This window comes from Manduca sexta, chromosome 28, assembly GCF_014839805.1.
Source record: "Manduca sexta isolate Smith_Timp_Sample1 chromosome 28, JHU_Msex_v1.0, whole genome shotgun sequence".
Taxonomy (NCBI): domain Eukaryota; kingdom Metazoa; phylum Arthropoda; class Insecta; order Lepidoptera; family Sphingidae; genus Manduca; species Manduca sexta.
In genome coordinates this window covers 3,684,586-3,703,203 of record NC_051142.1, presented here as the reverse complement: position 1 = coordinate 3,703,203, position 18,618 = coordinate 3,684,586, and the positions used below count along the sequence as shown (strand labels likewise).

Below are 18,618 nucleotides of genomic sequence, written 5' to 3'. Positions count from 1 at the left end.
CCTTTTGTTTTTATTGGACATGTCGACGAAATAGCAACGTGATTGCCTTTACAGTTGACACATGTGGCATCTTTAGAGTCAATTTGGCAATTTTAAAATTGTGATTTAATGTACAAATCGAACATACTTCTGCATTACGGCAGAATTTAGCAATATGTCCATATTTCAAACATTTAAGGCATTGCTTAACGGGAGGAATATATTTACTTACCTCGTGTCGCCACGAGTCAAGATATATGTAGTTAGGGAGGATGGTGGAGGCGAAGGTTACAGCCACTGCCTGGGTCGGAATAAATTTTACCACACCGTCGTTCCCTTTCACCCTGCGCATAAAGCGCCTGACCTGCACTACGTTTTTGGAACTACCAATCAACGAAAAGACCTGTTTATTGGACATATCAATAGGAACCGAAGTGAGAACTCCAGTGACCTCTGTATCTCTAGCGGGTATAGTTGCGTTCAGAGACAGTTGGTCGAGCAATTTTTATTTTGTATGAACATGTTAGCATTGTTAGGCAAATCAAATGTTATTCCAACCTTGTACTTATTGATGGAGCGCAAATGCATAACACCTGATACTCCATGCTCCCGTATACCTTTTGAAAGGGCCATGCGATCCCTATCACTGAATACTTTGTTCTCGTCCAGGTGGTTAAGGAAGACTATTAGTTCGGTTTGATTTGTATCCTCGGGATACTTACGTGTGTACCCTTTTACCTTGTATATTTTATATTTGTCTTTGGGATCTTTATGTTTTGATCCTGCAGCTCCAAGAGACTCCGACGAATCCGTGTCTGAAGATCCGAAGCTCGATAGGTCTGGATCCGGAGGTTCAAGTTCATCTTTTCTCCGTCTCTTCCTGCCCATTTTGATGGGCTAACTATTTATGTAGACACTTATTTAATAAATATGTGAAGGCTAATGTACAAAATATACTAGAAAAGCTTTTTTTTAAATAAATAATTCAAAAAGGGCGCCTTTGCTTATTCACAGTTTCCCGCCTTTTTTCCTCGATGGCGTCGTTGTATTGCGTGATTATTGCGCGCTAAAGTCTCAGCTTGGAATCCTGGATCAAGGAAAATGATTTTGGGTTTTCGGAGATAAACGGCATAAATGTAAGTGTATGAGTAAAATAACGCATAATATACGAAATTAATAACTACCTACATAAAATAGTTATTTGTGGTGCCACGTATTTAATTTGATCTTATAAAGCCACTGAATTCCCTTATTCTAAATTCAGTAGATGATTCTTTTAAATCATTTTTTGGGCCTTGGAATAACTGAAGGTTTAGGGTCCAACAGTAAGTCTAAGTAGATAATTATAATTTAATTGCAACAAAATATACGCAGTACTTCAGAAGCGGTCTATTGGTTCGATCGACGTATAATAATAAATTGTTTGAATATGGTTTTTTTTATTGGCTTAATCAAAGACAGATGAGCTCACGGCTCAGCTCGCTAGGTCATCGTCCCCTATGGACGTCGGCAATGCCGGGAGTGTGCCCCAATTTGCTGTGGCCAAGCGGCTACCTACCCTAAAAAACAAGGTACTCCTCATAGCTTCTGAGACATAAAACACAAGACTCAAACATAGTACGGAGATAGGTACTACTTGTGTCATTCTTTTTAATAACTGTTGAGTGCTGTGGCGATTTGGTGTCGGCCGCTGTAGCCTCATTGTACCATCTGCGGTCTGTCACTGCCGACCTTGCTTCTATTTAGTAAACGTCGTACTGTGGTTAAGGCTCATTTTCAATATCAATTCTTATTATATAGGGGCGGGTGGGGTCGTAATGCTTTCGACACGTTCAATGTAAGTAATTACAGCCCCGGGCTTATTTGTCATTAGAGAATGTCCGCTACTGGTTGAGCGTATTTCATTATATTCTTCAATAAAACGTTGTTTAATATAAAATTAGATTCCAGAGTGTCGTCTAACGCTATGATATTGACAGGATGTCGTTAGTTGAAGGATAACGCAGAAGCGTGAAGTCATTTGTCGTGATTACATCGATCATTATGTAGATATTATTATATACTAGAGGAAATACTCCATCTATGAATATAATGTTGTTATGGCATATATATACAGTATCTAGGTAATACAATATTACGTAAGTACTAATTATTAGATGTTGTCCATCCCCTAAGTTTTGTGACGAAGTGAAAGAATAGAGTTTTTTTTTATTTTGTACTTCTAGCTTTTTTTAGGTAGGCCTTGTATGCGAGATTTTCTCTGGATACTTGCCGCCAAACAGGCTATAAGGACATTGCAGCTATAATAATTACGGAAAGTCGCGAGCTCTAGTGTCCATTGGCGTAGCGTGACTTCTTGCCGCCCCAAGGATCCGGGGGAAAGCAAAAAAAGAAAAACATAAACTTTCGTGAATAGGTCGATAGAGTGTTTTAAAGTTTAAAGGTTGTATTTTTGGATCTGCTACCTTATTCATTGGGACGTAGCTTAGTAGGTGTGTGTAGGTGCACTTAAAACCCACAGCCACAAAAAAAAAAACAAAAAACTATAAGTGCACTCACAAAACCAGCAAAATTATAGGATATTCTTTGGAAAAAAACTACGAGTTCAATAATAATATTTATTTATAAATTGTAGTTTATTAATAATATTCCCTATACTGAAGATGCGGAGAAAGAAAACAAAAATTTAAAATTATTTTAAGTGTCATTAGCAAGCACTCATTTAATATTTTATCAATGGCGGAATAAAAGTGGTAGGATGAGGAAAATGGTGACTGGTCAGCGATTTTCGGGAACACGCCGATCGTGAGTGCCTCGGTAGGGTAGTTCTAATGCGTACGCAGTGTGACTGCTGCGTTAAGAGTTCAGATCCAGGGTCGCACCAAAACAGTTGGCGGTGTGATACTCCCTTGGCTTGGAAAGTAGGTAAAGGTCCTGCACCTGGTCTCTCACCAGTCATGTCGGATTGCAATCACACTGGTGACTGAACTATGAGTATACTACAACTCATCCACAATTTCTTTAGCTGTATGGAAGTTTTTGGGATTTGACCACAAATTTGCTACTTTGCATGTTGTGTTCCGGTGTTTTAAAAAGAAGAAAATTCTGATCTCTGTCAGCGATAACGTAAGTAGATTTTGCATTTAGTTATGTTAAAGTTATTTTTAAGAAAAGAAAAAAAGTTGTCTATTTATTATGGGATATTCTATAAGATGGCATAATCCATCTACATAATATTTATAGCAACTTATTCAAGTTGGTTTTGCGTTCTATTCGTTTACTTCTAATAAACAGCGAAACATCTTCACAAACTTTCAGAATATTAGTAAGGTTTAATATAATTTATATTCTTTATTTATGTTTTGAAAACCTCAATGGCGTTGCGGGCGAAGCAGCTATGAACTGAGAAGCCGCGGGCTTAAGTCCCGCATCGTGACAAATGTCTGTGTGTACCGCGAATACTTATTCGCCTCTGAGATTGAAAATATTCTTGTAGTTCCTGAGACAAGGAACTATAATCTTAGCGTGGTGTCAAAGCTTTTAAAAATAGAGAGAAAACTTATATATTTTGTATTGGTACTAATGAGCCAACTTTTTGTTTGGCGGAAAAACTGAAATTTGGAAGCGTGTAGACTTCGTTTGTAAAAGGAACGAGTAACTTTAGCTTGTTGTCGTTACACAATTCTCCGCTACGAAATCTATTAATCAATACAGGCTATTTTCCTATCCAATAAACGCTGCAGTAACTAATCACTGCTACGGTAGCTATACCGCTTTTTTATTTCGCTAAATAATTTACTATCATATGTTTACGCGAATGTTAGACATTGAAATTAAACTAATTTTCGGATTCTATCGCGGTGTTCGTCGTCATGGTCCCCCCCGTGGCCATGAAGGCTGCAAAGTCTTCGAAACGTCGGGAGAAAATAAAATACGAACACCGCGATAGAATCCGAAAATTAGTTTAATTTCTATGTTAATTTACTATTGCTGTCTCGTCGGGCATCATATTAAGTAGAGTAAATATACCGTAGTAACAAGAGAAAATATTATGTCTAATTGAAAATGTTCTTACTATTGAAGCCTTATGAACTAGCATTTTAGCTATTGTAAGTAATGTATCACATACGCGTTACATAAATTACATATCGTCGCTTGAAAGGCAATAATATCTAAGCGACAATTAGGTAACTTTTGAGTAGAGTGCTTATAGTTTTGATTTTAATAAGAAAATTCATAATAATCAAACCATTAACTTCATAAAAATATAGTCTAATAACGTTAAATTTGTTCTAAAGAAAATCTAGACCAAACGACGCACAAAAATCTGGCGATTCCAATTATTTATGTAACTCATTTTTGGTATATTTGTCGCTTGTATATGATTTCCCATCAGGCGTCGATATGTAATTTTCATTTCATTTAACGATTTTTTCCGAGAACAAAACTTTGGATCAATTAGACACACTATACGCATACAACACGTATTTTTTTCAACAGATTACCGGTTCACATGTTCCTTCACAATATTTGGTCGTTTAGATTAACCGTGAAGAAGTAATCAAGCGGTACATAATTATATCGTCGAAAGATGGTCACGCATGTCGATTGATCGATGTCTTCTTTAGATTGTGATTACGGTCTGTTGAGGTTCAATTCTCACGATGTGGACATTTGTCACAAATACATTATGTTGAATAAAAGTGGCACTAATTCCTTAAGCTCAGCATGTTTAATGTGTATTATATGCAACGTTTTTCTAGTACCACCCGCTCCCGATTTTCGATTATATCCTAAGTATTCTATTCACCACAATTCACATTTTCGATATTTGTCGCTTAGGCATGAATATCTACGAGTTGAGAATTACGTCCCTAGTGTACTATATCTTGAATTGTCCATTTATATTTCCAAAGCAGACGCTTGATAGGTAATATAGGGCTGCCAACCAGCCTAATTTACCTCGCTTTTTATTTGCAACGCGGCTTAGCACCTTTCATTATCTCCGCCTTAGATCTGAAGTTTTTAGAATAATAAAAATTTATATATTCGATTTTAAACACGCCGGCATAATTGTATAAACTGGTGAGAGATAAATCACTCATCAGTCGCCACTCTATCTCGAGTTCACCACCACTTAAATTAATGCAGTGAGGTAATTTTATTGTGACGGTATAAAAAGATCCCGACACCCTACATGTCAATTACTTCACCATTTATTCTCTAACCTCTATAGGCGATGGTAGAAACCTTACCGGTGACCCACTTATTCGACTGTCGACTTTCAGCTTTAAAACACTAAGTTCCACTAATAGCATATTACGTCCAAACATCAGGCGACCGCTAAGAAGTCATAACGGGTCTAGCTGAGGTCGACGTCTTTGGCTTTATGTTGTTATGCAGAGGGAAAAGGAATTCCCTTAGTGATTAGTTTATGGGAATTCGGTAGAGGCCCTTTTACGTAAGATTCTTTTTTTTTAATTCGGTGCCGGCTTGGCGTGGGTTTAGTATATTTACAGCATCTTGATTGGTTTTCATAGAATTCTTAATAAGGTATGTATAATATATTTCTTACAAAATATGGAAGCAGCTCATTAGAGAACATTCATGTAGTTTTTTTATGCCAACACATTGTTTTTCTAGAAACGTACATAAGCATTATATAAGGTAAAATTCTATGGAAATCATGATAATTTGCGCTTTCTTTCCTCCAATTTGTAGAGAATAATGAAACGCATCGATGCAAGTTACCGCATTGCTTGCAAAATTGTATATTCTTCAAAGGTCGCATTTTGGGACAAGTGTGTAAAAGGAAAAAGAGGTTCTATTGCTAGGCTCTGTGGGCAGGAAGGTCAAACGACGTTCACCCGCGACTCAACAGTCCGCGCGGAACGGCCTGCGCACGCGCACGCTTCGAACCCGTCGATGCGACGATCGCCCGCGTCGTAAATACGTGCCCGTTACGAACTGTGTTTCATAACTGTGATTGTTTATTTTTCTAATTTACACCATTTCGGACGCACACGGCCAACGACTCTGCATAGAGGTTTGTTTGTTTTTCTAATATTGATCTGTGTTGTGGTCTGTGCTAGGTCTATGGTCGATAGTATCGGCCGGACCTACTTGCCTTTCATTTGCATCGTTTTGTACAACCATTGATTAGCTGTTACGGTCGGTTGCAAGGATTCCTTAACGCGACCTCGTCTTGCAATGTGTTTGCTGTTATATTTTATTTATATGTATATTTTTATATGTAGAACCGTCTTTCCGTAGATATTAACAAATTTTAATACCTACTTTAAATCAAGAACTTGTTTTTAATTAGCATGCTCTAGCAATAAAAATATTTAATGTGGAGAGACATCTATAAATAAACGTGCCCAAATAAATAATTATCAGCCATTTTTTTTAGTCATAGACAATATTTATTTTCAATTTAATTTGTAATGCGGGATTATTTGGAGACCTTAAGATAAAGTCAAAAAGAATTATAATATAGATCAAGTTGCGTGCATTGTATATACTGGCGTTTATTTTCACGAAACGGCAGCCGGCGGGCTCACTCATTGTTTTATTATGTTAACAACCTTCTTTAACGTTATTATAGTAAATAAATATGTTGGATCGCTTATGGGCGGTACCTGAAGTCTATTATAACTTATTTTATTATTTTTCTCGTTGATAATATATTTTCTGCAGGCGACTTTTGATTGTTGTTTGACCTTAGTTTGTTTGTCATATTTGGTCACCTGAGTATGAGATCATCAAGGTTTTATGAATTTATTTTACACGTTGGCAGTATGTTCTGACTGTAAATGTATTTTGAACGATTATTATTTGGTCTCTAAGATCATCATCTGCATGCGGTGTAGTCTCCTCTACCATATTGTCACCCAGCGTGGTGGGTTTTATTTTTTGGTCAAAACCCGACTAGTATTTTTTTATAGTTACGATGTTATCTCTTTTCCACTATATAACCTCTTTGTCGTTGCTAGTAATTAGTTGGTAGCGAATCAAAGTGTTCATATCGGTTGTTTGATCTGCAATCATTAATTCAAGCTATTATGGCACCAAAAATCCATCGTAGTTTTTTATATCCCATCACGAATCAGGTATTAAATAATAGCAAATTAAATAAACCCTTATAAATGAAGGAATCAAACCTGCAACCTTTCATTTCACATGATAAGTTCCACTGCCTTTCGCAGACTCAGCCATTTGGTTTAATGAGTTTGGAACATTAAGTCCATTTTCATCGGAACTGATTCTGGGTTAATAACAAGTTACAACTATCTCATCGCAGAGATTGCATAATATCCCCCGTATGTAATAGCTTCCGATGTGGGTAACACGAGGTTAACTCAAGTTCCACTTTTTAATCATTCTTTTTTCATTGTGGTTCCTTGTGTAGGAATAGGAAATTGTATAGTGTAGGTGTGTATTTTGTAATCTGCAAAATATGACCTATGATATTACGACCAGTTAAGAGTTAAAAACAAAGAAATGAGTTTATTATAATAATGAAGTTCAATTAGATTTTCTAAAATAATAAAGAAATCTTTGTCAAATAATTTCCAAAGTTGTTCTTATTGTTGTAACGTATTATCTTGAGTGACGATTTACATGTGATAATTTTTCAAATAATCAGACTTGTACAACCATTGAGGAATATAAAAATTATAAATAAGAACTGAGATCGTTTTCCAGTAAATGCCACCGATGCATGACACCTAACTAGTGAGGATGTATACACGACACTTACGTGTGAGATCTTTTACTACTTAAAATGGTGTAGTCTCTCACACAATGATTTTAAAATCAATCACTAAAAACAACAACAAAAAATAACAAACTAAAAATTGATCACTATATATCTCATATATACCTTGAAATAAATATTATAAATATACCTTCGGAGAGTCCATGTTTGATAATGAACTGCGATGGTCTGATGATGATGATATATGATTTATCCCATTTTTTAAAATCAAACTAAAGCATTAAGCGAAGACATAATATATTTTACTCATGGCTCTCGCACACAGAAGGTATTTTACTATGAACTTAAAAATAGTGTGGTCTGTCGCATCATAATTCCAATCAATATCTGCCACACATAAGTCTATTACTACGTATTCCATCTCTATCTCAAAAAAATAAAAACACCTCAAAGCTAATCGCGTTTAGGCGATAAACAAAGCCGTATTTCACTGATGGGCATCAACGAAAGGCCGTTAATGGCCGGCCGGCTATTCCGAGAGTTTGACGCGTTCACAGGGCCCACGGTATGCGCCTATTACTTGAGTTCCGGATGCGCCGGAGAATGGCGGGAATCTTCGACTCGAGGTGATGGGATGTGGCGGGGAATTAATTTGTTCGGAGATTGGCTTTAGAATTAGGGAAACGTTTAAATTATTCAGAAAGTCATTACGTCTAAGTTTTATGCTCGTTTCGGTTCTAAAATTTTATAATATTACCTTAAATTTTTTTCCTTGCTATCTTCGTAGAGTTCTAGTTCGTCTAGTTTTAGATAATAATATGGACAATTCCTAAAAGGTTCTGTACCTGTGTATAGGCGTTTCCGTCTTTCCTAGATGCTTCAATCTTAATAAAAATTGTGATAAAATGAGCTTCTCGTGCATACATTTGTATAGTACCGCACTAAATCAAAAATGTTATAAGTTTTTTAACCATAAAATCAGCTCTTATGAATTTTATTATAACTTAGTTTTAAATGAATATTCTACAGAATTAGCAATATATAAACTTGCCATTTATATCTTACGCGGCAATCTGTACAGTGAAAGAGATGCGAACCTATTGTTACTTACCTTAGAGCATCGCCATTAAGGTTTTATTGGTATTAAACCATGTTTGACCGCCGCCCGCTCTAAACTTGCGTTATAAGGTAAAACGTAAAAGCCTCACTATTCCCTCGTTATAACCAAACTAATTCCGAGAGGAGTGAGCCGTTAACCTGGGATGGTAATGAGATTTTTCGGTCCTCTTTTTAACGTGAAATTACTTACAGTAGCTGGTCGTTTTTATAGCCTTTCAGGCCGATGTCAAAGCTTTTTTATTTTATAAATCACTGCACAAATAACTTTTGTAATTTTATTATGTTTAAACGGAACGCACAAGGATTCTTTCTTGGCTTTGCCGTAGTCGTAATAGCTCATAGTTATGAACGGCGGCTTGTGTACGAATACATTTTTTTACCGATGACTTATTTTTATAACACCCGACGTAGGAGTTGTTATAATATAATTAGAAACTAATTAACACAGATCCATTCAAAATATAAACAAAGAGTTTTGAATGCACTAATATCAACAAGAGTATTATAAATGTCCTTTGGCAAAAAAAAAACACACATTTCTCATAAACACACACATACATAACTAGCCTGAAGAGAATTTGTATTGACATCAAATTAACAAGCTTATTTTTTATGTCTTCATAATTATATCATATATCACACTGTCAACAACATTAATAGAGTCCGTAAATAATAGATCAAAATGGCAGCTCGCTCTAATTTTACAAAGCGAGTGCATTCTCACATAAAAGCGTAAAGAAAAATGGAACAACCCGACATGGGAGCCAATAAAAACATGTTTATTATTCCTGCGAATATGATAGTTGATGCATCATTAGGCGCTCAAGAGTTATCGTGCAGGCGCCCCGCAGGGATCCATCGATAGCTTTTTTGTCACCTTTTTTTAGGCCGCCATCTTTTTTAGTTTAGACATCTCACTTCAACGCATGATTCGGTTTGTTATGTTTGTGTAAAAATAATGTCATTGAGTTCTGGCTTTATAAGGCTTTTTTCTGTTGAGACTTTCCAAATTTTTATAGTGATATTTTGCAACGAAAATAAATATATTAGAAGCATTATTGCAGTTTGAGAAATTAATATTTTGAAATATATATCTGAGATAAGTTTTTGCAATACTATTTTATAACGCATAATTTTTATTAAGTATGGTTTTTTTCAATTTAATTTGAAAAATTATGACTTTCTAAACTTTCGGAATGATAATATTTTTTATAAAAAAATATACTTTACATCTTTTTCTTTTGGTAATACTTTACAAACTTATTTCAAATATTTTTCTTGGCAAGTATGACTTATATAATTTAATTATTTGAAGAGCTGAAATCGGCTTTTACTTTTATTCGTGGGTAAAAATTTAACCGATTCATTGTCAGTATCGGCTAACTTGTTATCATAATTATCATTTTAAATATGAAATGTATGAATACCTGCATTTTATTTTTCTTTCCCTAAATCCATAATATCTGTACCTCTTACTATATCCAACCCGACATTAAAGCGACATCATTGCCTCCAAACTTTTTCAACAGGTGGTCGTGGACTTATGCCGCTCCAGCCAAAAGGAACGTGTGTTAAATTGTTATAACGTAATTTTTAAAACTTAATACCAGGGTGGGCAGCGGACCGTGTCGCCGAATTCATTGCTAGAACAACAAAAAACGAGCACCGCGCACCTCACTTCCCGCCTTTTTCAATGTCATACCTAAAGATATACAATAATTGAACATGCGGATTTACAATTTCGAGATATTAGTGAATATTGTATTGTTTCCTAAGTTGAATAAGATTTGAAATGAATATTAGCAGTCTATGTTTGATAACTTTTAATTTACAAATAGGATTTAACTTAAGAATAAAATACGTGGATATGAAGACTTAGTACACATAAGGTCGAAGTTCTCAACATTTTTTTTATACTGGGAAGGTAAAGTGACTACACTGGACCTGATGGTAACTGATGGCGAGAGATGATTACCCCTCAGATGTCGACACAATTATGCCGGTCTGTTGAAACCGCATATGTACACAGGCTGATCTCGAAACACCACTATGGCGGCTTTTAACACCTTGTGAACGGTGTTTGCTATCCGGGGGATATAAAATATCTTACCACCAGAGAGACACTCGCAAAGTTCAAAGTTTAAACTTAACTTCACCATACGGTTCCAAGCAGTACCGGTGGAAGAACAGTTGAGGACCTCAAGAGAATTTACTCACTTATTAGCACATGGTGCGCGGTGTTGCATAATTAAATGGCCTGTGATATAAGTCTTTGTATGGACTGTGTCTGCTATGTAGGCTAGTGAAGGGCATTCGAGGTTTATAAGGCGTTCTGTTGTGTAAGGGTTATGAGCAAGAACAACGAAGTATTTGAATGAATTAACTGGTGAAACAAAGGTGTTTATACTAGAAAATAAAAGGATATATTTTAAACACACGATGAAGGAAAACATCATGAGGAAACCTACATACGTGAGGATTATCCATACGAAATTCAAGGATATGTGAAATCTGCTGATCTGCACTAGGCTAGCGTGGTGGATTAAAGTCTAAATTTTTTTAGTAGTGAAGGAGGCCCGTACTCAGTAGTGGACAGTATATATTATGAAATATAGGGCTCGTATTATTATTATAAAACAAAATGAATAGGACATAACAGTGAATAAGAACGACATTTTTACAGTAAATAATTACAAATCTAGTAATTGTGTTGTAGATAACAAACTACGTTTAATCTAAATCTATGTTTCGCTATTTAAAATAGTACTTTTTGTACTTTGATGTTTTACATCATTTCTGAGGTATTGAATTTGCCTTCGGCATGCGTATTGCGTTCCGTAGAACAGCTATCATTGTTTCGATTCGTCTTATGGCGAATGTATTTATTGACGGCCTACATTCTTCCGATCACCATCGCGCGAGAACCTTCTCTGACATTTATTTATTACTAACTGTGCTAGCGATTCCATCTTTGTGGAATTTACCTCGGCATATTCTTTTATAGCCCTATGTATATTGAAGTTTAGTTATACATACCTAAAATTAAAACTATGGAAATTCGGTCACATAATTTTATGATTAGCTAACGAATTAATAGAATTTACTGTATTATTGTATTTTTAAAGTGTATAAAGTAATACACGTAGTTTATTTATTCCTTCATTTATTGTCTAGTTCAAAGAGCTGTCTAAGGATTCTCGGAGTTCCGAGAAGTGATGTCTAATAACTAAGTTCCACAACGGCTTAGCAATTAGGAATGACTTAATTCTAATCAACTTTTTGTTCCAACAAACTAACTATCGCAGTATAATTATAATGGAATTCCAAAGCGTTTGTCCGATGGCCTGTGCCGATAGTAATTCGAGGCTGAGATTAGACCACGTTTTAGCCCCGAGGTGTCGTGTCCGCCCGACAGCCTGTAACCTACGGCTATTGTTCCTAATTTTGCCTGGGATGGAGTTGGGGAATGAAACGGGGAACTTATTTTTTTTTTCTGTGGATTTAATATTAACATTACGTTTGTACTTCTACCCAATATTATGCACAACAGAATAATAAATCAGTTAATAAGTATAATCTCTTTATAAGTTAACTTATTCAGGAAAATTTGTGTCAGCCAAGAGTATGTAGTCAGGAAAATTAAACACTAACAAAATGTAGAGCTTTACTTGTTCGCGTTGAATTCTTTTATACCACGCGGGCTATAATCATATTATAATTTTTTTATAGACTGTAAAGTCAATAATACCATAATTATTTCAAAACATATAGCTTACAACACATTGATAAAATTTGTTGAAAAAAAAAAAAAAACGGCAATACATGAAACAAAAAAAAAAAAAAAAATTTGAATGCAAACGATTTTACTAAAAGCAATTTATATTCACCATACAGATATTGTCATAGTCCATAAGATCTATAAATAAACTTTGACAGTGTATGACGCGGCTCTTATTAAAAGCGAAATTACACATTTTCAAAATATTATTTTAGGTAAAAAAAAACAAAAGTGTGTGTATTTGATGTTCAAAAATTCAAAACAAAACGTAAAACTGATAAAAATAATATTTTTTGACTTGAAATTAGACTGTAAGCGGTTTAATTGTTTTATGACTTGGATTTACTCTGTTTATAGTTCTCGCCTTGAGTCCGCGCCCGTCCAGGTCATTCTTTCTAACTTATTACCCCGCATCGAACCACTTAGGCAAATAACACGATGTTGCGGGGTAATGGACGGCGATGTGTTTAGTGATTTGTGTGGCTCCACTCTAGCCTTTGTTTTGTATAGGCAGGGGTCGTCAACTATTGGTTACCAATAATGTAGAAGATTGTAGTGGTTTGTAATTTTGTAAGCATTGGTAAATTACTTTGGTACATGGCCCGGTGCCCATAAAATGTCGGCGATGCATAAAAACTTACGAACCCTTATTTTTTAGTATCCATAAAATCTATCTAAGAAATATATGCTAAATACCCAGCCTGAAGCCAGTTCATTTTTTTATGAGGAAATTTTGTTGAGGATAAATAGACGGTTTTATGAATTTCTTTCTATGAAGATTTTTAGAAGAAAAATTTTGAAGAAAGAAAGAAAAGAAATTTTGATTTTTTCTTTAGTTTTATGAAGTTGATGTGTATAATCTCACGTATCAACTGCATTTGGTTCGTAATTTTCCTTAGAGTTATTTGACGTCATGTCTTAATGAGCATGCTATTGTTAATCGTTATAATACCTATAGGTGATTCATTAGACAAAACCTGGTGCCTACCACACAAATATAGTCATAATATCTTTCGGGGTAGATATATTTTTCTAACATATAATAACCATAAACTTTTATCAATTTTTTTTCGTGGCACAGTTTATTTTATATAAATTAATATTAACATAATTATGCATGTTTTTATTCAAGTGTTTTCGTGTGCTACATAATACTGAGATTATTAAGTAAAAAATTCCCAAACGCATAATCCTTATACCTATAACAATAAAATAAATTGATTTATTATAATTCTAATATAAAACAAAAAAATGTTGCCGATCCCTATTATAAAGGGTGTAGCGATCCGCTTACGGAATTTGTTGGAGAGTTTTCGCTCTCACGCACTGAGCTGACTCGGATCGAAACTCGCTGTGAAACGCGAACAAATCTGCAAACGAATGTTTAATTTTACACCGCAATACGAGTACAGTGATTTGAATAAACACGTGTATTACGAGGGAGTAGGGTCTTATATATACTTTGTTAAACTGTTTACTATTAACATGCTTGTGTTATTGTTGTGCTTAGTTGTATTATGGAGATGTATTAACAGCAAATAGTGATTTACAATTGAATATTTTGAATTGTCTTGAATGTTTGATACTGCCAATAATTACAATTAGGTTAAACTAATCGATGTTTTTTATGGTTTCAAATTATTCGACTTAATAAAACTGGTAAAAAATTAGAACATGGTAAACAATTCCATAATCATAATATAATTGGCAATTTTCAAACGACATACTGTGAATTTCGCAACATTTAAAATCAATATCTTTAATACTTCGTGAAGGATTGTCGTAAACCCTAATTAAACATGACGACATGACTCGCCTGTTACTTACGGTACGTGACTTTATATTATACCAGTGGGTCCGGCAGACCTTGTCCTGCCATGGACCTCCTTCTGACCGTTCCGTAGACCGCATTTTATATGGACTAGCCTTTTGTTTCCAATTTCGATAACAGAGCCACCTATTGGGTTCAAAACTGTTATATCTTTCAAGCATCAACTATATTCATAAAATTTATTTGTACAAAGGCCATAAAGAAAAAAATGTATATATTTGAAATTTGTTAGGTGGTTTCTGACATTAGTGCAGACGACAGGCACGTCATCTACTGTAAGTTAATAGGGGACCGGACTCATTTTTGTTCTTTATTATTATCAAATATTTACGTTATATAAATTATAACACAGAAAGAATTATTTAAATCCGGTAAAAAATCAACAAGTTATAAGTCTTTCAATTTCGGTAGAAGGGGTAACTAACAAGAAACAGAAAAGAGGCGCACTACCCACGTGTGACGTCATCGGGCATTACGACGCGTGCGAAAGAAAGGGATGAAGCGATATCCCCACTTCGCGCCCACTTCGGCATACTAATATTTGAAATATGAATAACTGGCTCATTTTTTTACCAATTTTAATGTAGTTTTCGCAGGAGGGTTTCTTTTTCGCATTATTAACCATTACATATAAAATAATGTACAAAATCAAACACAGGACGGTCCCCTATTGTACTATACAACTTTCCGCAAGTGCAAGTAATAATATTTAACGAAATCGAATCGAAGATTTATTGCAAACGCACGAACGGTACGGCAACGCATATAATACGAACAACCAAACATTGATTTTTATATTATATAGTATTTGCCTCCGGCTGCGCCTGCGTGAATTTATTTTTCTGGAATAAAAAGTAGGCTCTGGCATTCAAGAGTAATGTAGCTTCCTGTTAGTAAAAAAAAAATCATAATCGGTTTTAGTAGTTCCCTAAATTAGCGCGTTGAAATAAACTCTTTAGCTTTATTATATCAGAATAGATAATATATTGACGTTTATTAATTACATTACAATATTCTAGATGAATATAATTTAGGGGCTACTTTTTATCTCAGAAAAGTGTGTGCAGGATCTTTTTTAAATTTGTTCTCACATGAGGAATTACCGCAAGTAAAGCCGATCATAGAAACTAAAACACAAAAAAAAACTATCAATTTTTTGTGATATAATTATCAATTAATTTACGCAATGGCCCAGATTATTTTTATATAATTGCACCTACAACTATATATAATAGCTGTTAGTAGAATTTATCCCTTAAAAGGTACGCGTATAATATGTTCATAATGCAACCGGTCGAATGTAGAACAGACTAAATTAGGCAACGCTGGCCACTTGTGCACACACTGAAACGCCTCACATGCTCTCGTAACACTTCACACTATACCACATACCACCTTTATTTGGCTTTGGTCGTGTGAAAGTCCTTAGTATAAACGATTCCACAGAGTAAAAATTATCTTTTTCGGAATAAGTACAATTGACATAAAAAAGTTGTATAGTCTATATTTGTTCCCATTTTCGTCCAAATCTATTCAACCATTTATTCGTTAACTTCTAATACACGTACAAACATCTTTACAAGTTTTCATGTTTATAATAGTGGGAATTGTAAAGAATAGAAAGAAACGTGTTTTAGCGAAAATCCATTATTAATGGACCATTATTCCGTATGAGATTATGATGAACGACCTCAATAAAACTCTGTTAATCTATGCGCGATTAAGCGTAGTCTATGGTTATAGAGGCGTCACAAAAACTACGGATTACTTTTTATAAGATAATGTTTATGTTGTTATTCGTTTGAGAATCTTTAATTTTTAATAAAAACTAGCTTTTGCTTGCGGTTTCAGCCGCGTGAAAAAGTTTTTCCGGAATAACAATCTTGTTTTGTATTTTCGGGGTAAATGGACCCTATATTTTAAGTTAGATCTCTAGCAATACATCGGTAAAAACTACATTCAATTTTGTGCAGTAGTTTTTATTTGATGTGTGTACAAATATGCAGACAATTAAATATAAAGCCCCCATATCAGATATTTTTTTTTGCAAATATACAGACATCCGCGGGTTAGAATTTTATTATATGTAAAGATATTACATGCAATGATGACCCTATGATTGTAAACAAGGGATTGTATGCGATTATTCTATTGACATAGCTATATTAATTGTCGAAAATAGCTCCAATAATTGAATAATTGTAAGTACAATAAACTCCAACCCACGTCCCTACTTATGACATAAAGATACAATTTTTATTTCGAAACAATGCTCAGGGCCTAAATAGTACGATCTCATTGACTTGAAACAGTCTATTCACTGCTAAATAACTTAAATAACATGCAATTATAAAGAACGAATGAATTATTTATGAGCGAATACAAAAAATGCCTGTCCAAAATACAAGGCTGCGCATCACTCGTCTCGCCGCGCGGTGTATACTGAAACTAGAAATTAGAGATTTCAAATATCATATTATTGTTGCCTCGGGCTTTGCTTACGACGTAATTTCTAATGTAAGAAAAGTATTGTCAGCATAGAATACGTTGTTTCTAATTTACGCGTGTCCTGTGTGATTCATGTGTATTCCTGACACTATAATACAAGTTTTGTGTTTTGGTATCAATGGCGTGACTTTCAGCCACAATCATAATTCTAATTGAGTCTGGGATAATCTATAACAAATATTTTTATGGAATGTATTATCAAGTGTTATCATGCGATTGTCGTACCCGCAGCCATGCGATATCTAGTTGGCTGAACCACCGCTACGCTACCGACGCTATCATTATAGCCTGTAAAAAATATAATTCACAAGCAAGACTGACGTCAAATAGACAGTTCGTAAAACAATGGGCCAAAACTTCAGACAGTGTTGATAAAAACATACTGTTGACTCCAAAGAGTGTTTTGAAGTGATTTAAGGAACAAAATAACATTAGCTGGCTGAAGGGAACTGAGCGTGGAGAGTTAATTATTTTTTTTTACAATATTTTTTCTGGCTAAGGTCGCAGGAAGTCGCTGGATGCAGGCCGCTTCCAACAGGTCGACGTGGAGATCCTTGGGGGAGGCCTATGTTCAGCAGTGGACTTCCTGTGGCTGAGATGATGACAATATTTTTTTATAATGCTTGGAAAAAATGTGTGATGATTGTTAACTGCTTGTTTTAAAGGCAAAGGAATATTTTGTTATGAAGCTAACATTCCTGAGAGTTGCCGTTGTTGATAAGTATTTCGAAGGAAAGTCGCACTTATTCGCATTAGGTCTGCGTAGAGCCAAAAGCCATGCCAAACAGGAGGCAAGTCAATATAATCCCTACTTGCCAGCCCGAGCTGGTTACTTCGGTTTGTACCTTGTCTTTAATATAAATTTTATCCCTAATTTAAAATGTCCATAGTTATATAAGTAATTTTAATAGTCGTTTAGAAATAATAATAATTATTCTTATGCTTTGTTTTGACGTATCATAAGTTTTTTATAAGGTTTATTTTATTTCTTTATAATCAATGATTTTTATGTTTCCCCTGTCATCATGATGTCAGGGGAAATATAAAATAGTCTGTTATTTGTAAGCATTACCTCACATAGAACATGCAACTTGAAAGCCGTGTTAACCAAAAAAGACAACTGACAGTCAGCTAAAGTGGCGGATAACATCTTTGTCATAAAGTTACGTTGTTTTTTGGTGAATAAAATATATTTGTAGGAACAGCTATGGGGAGCGATGACCGGGCGATTAGCCGCACCGTTTTTGTACGCGACGCGACTGGCGACCGACGAGCGCCGCCACGTATTGCAGGATGTTGCGACGTGACTTATTCGTGGACACCACGGCTACTTCATCGCGTTACGTGATATCGATGTATAATTGATGGTGATAAGGATTCGTTCCGCAGTTAGATTTTTATGCCAGGGAACTAGAAACGATTTCCCTGGGTTTGGTTAAGCTTGAGATATTATAAGTAAATAAACGATTTGTCTTAAGAAACTAGTAGCTGTTGTTATGCAGCTTAAGTTTTATACATTATTAGATAAGTCTATACGAGAAATTACTATGGGGTTTGTTTTTCATTCTAAATTTGAGCACGTCTGCCAGACACCCGCTCTATATTTTCTGCGCCATGCACTGTAGTAATTCTGTTTGAGGGACTTTGTAGCTAGTGTTATGAACGTTCATTTTTAACACTTTA

At 35.0% G+C, this 18,618-nt stretch overlaps 1 protein-coding gene across 4 annotated transcripts in view; it reads left to right on the top strand.

The window, feature by feature from the left end:
- Positions 1-5,841: 5,841 nt before the first annotated feature.
- Positions 5,842-18,618, top strand: part of LOC115450468 — an 88,600-nt gene continuing 75,823 nt past the window's right edge. For all 4 annotated transcript variants that reach the window (XM_037444427.1, XM_037444430.1, XM_037444431.1 and 1 more), the window contains exon 1: positions 5,842-6,025. The gene's annotated coding sequence lies outside the window, so the exon portion shown is untranslated. The remainder of the gene's footprint in view (positions 6,026-18,618) is intronic.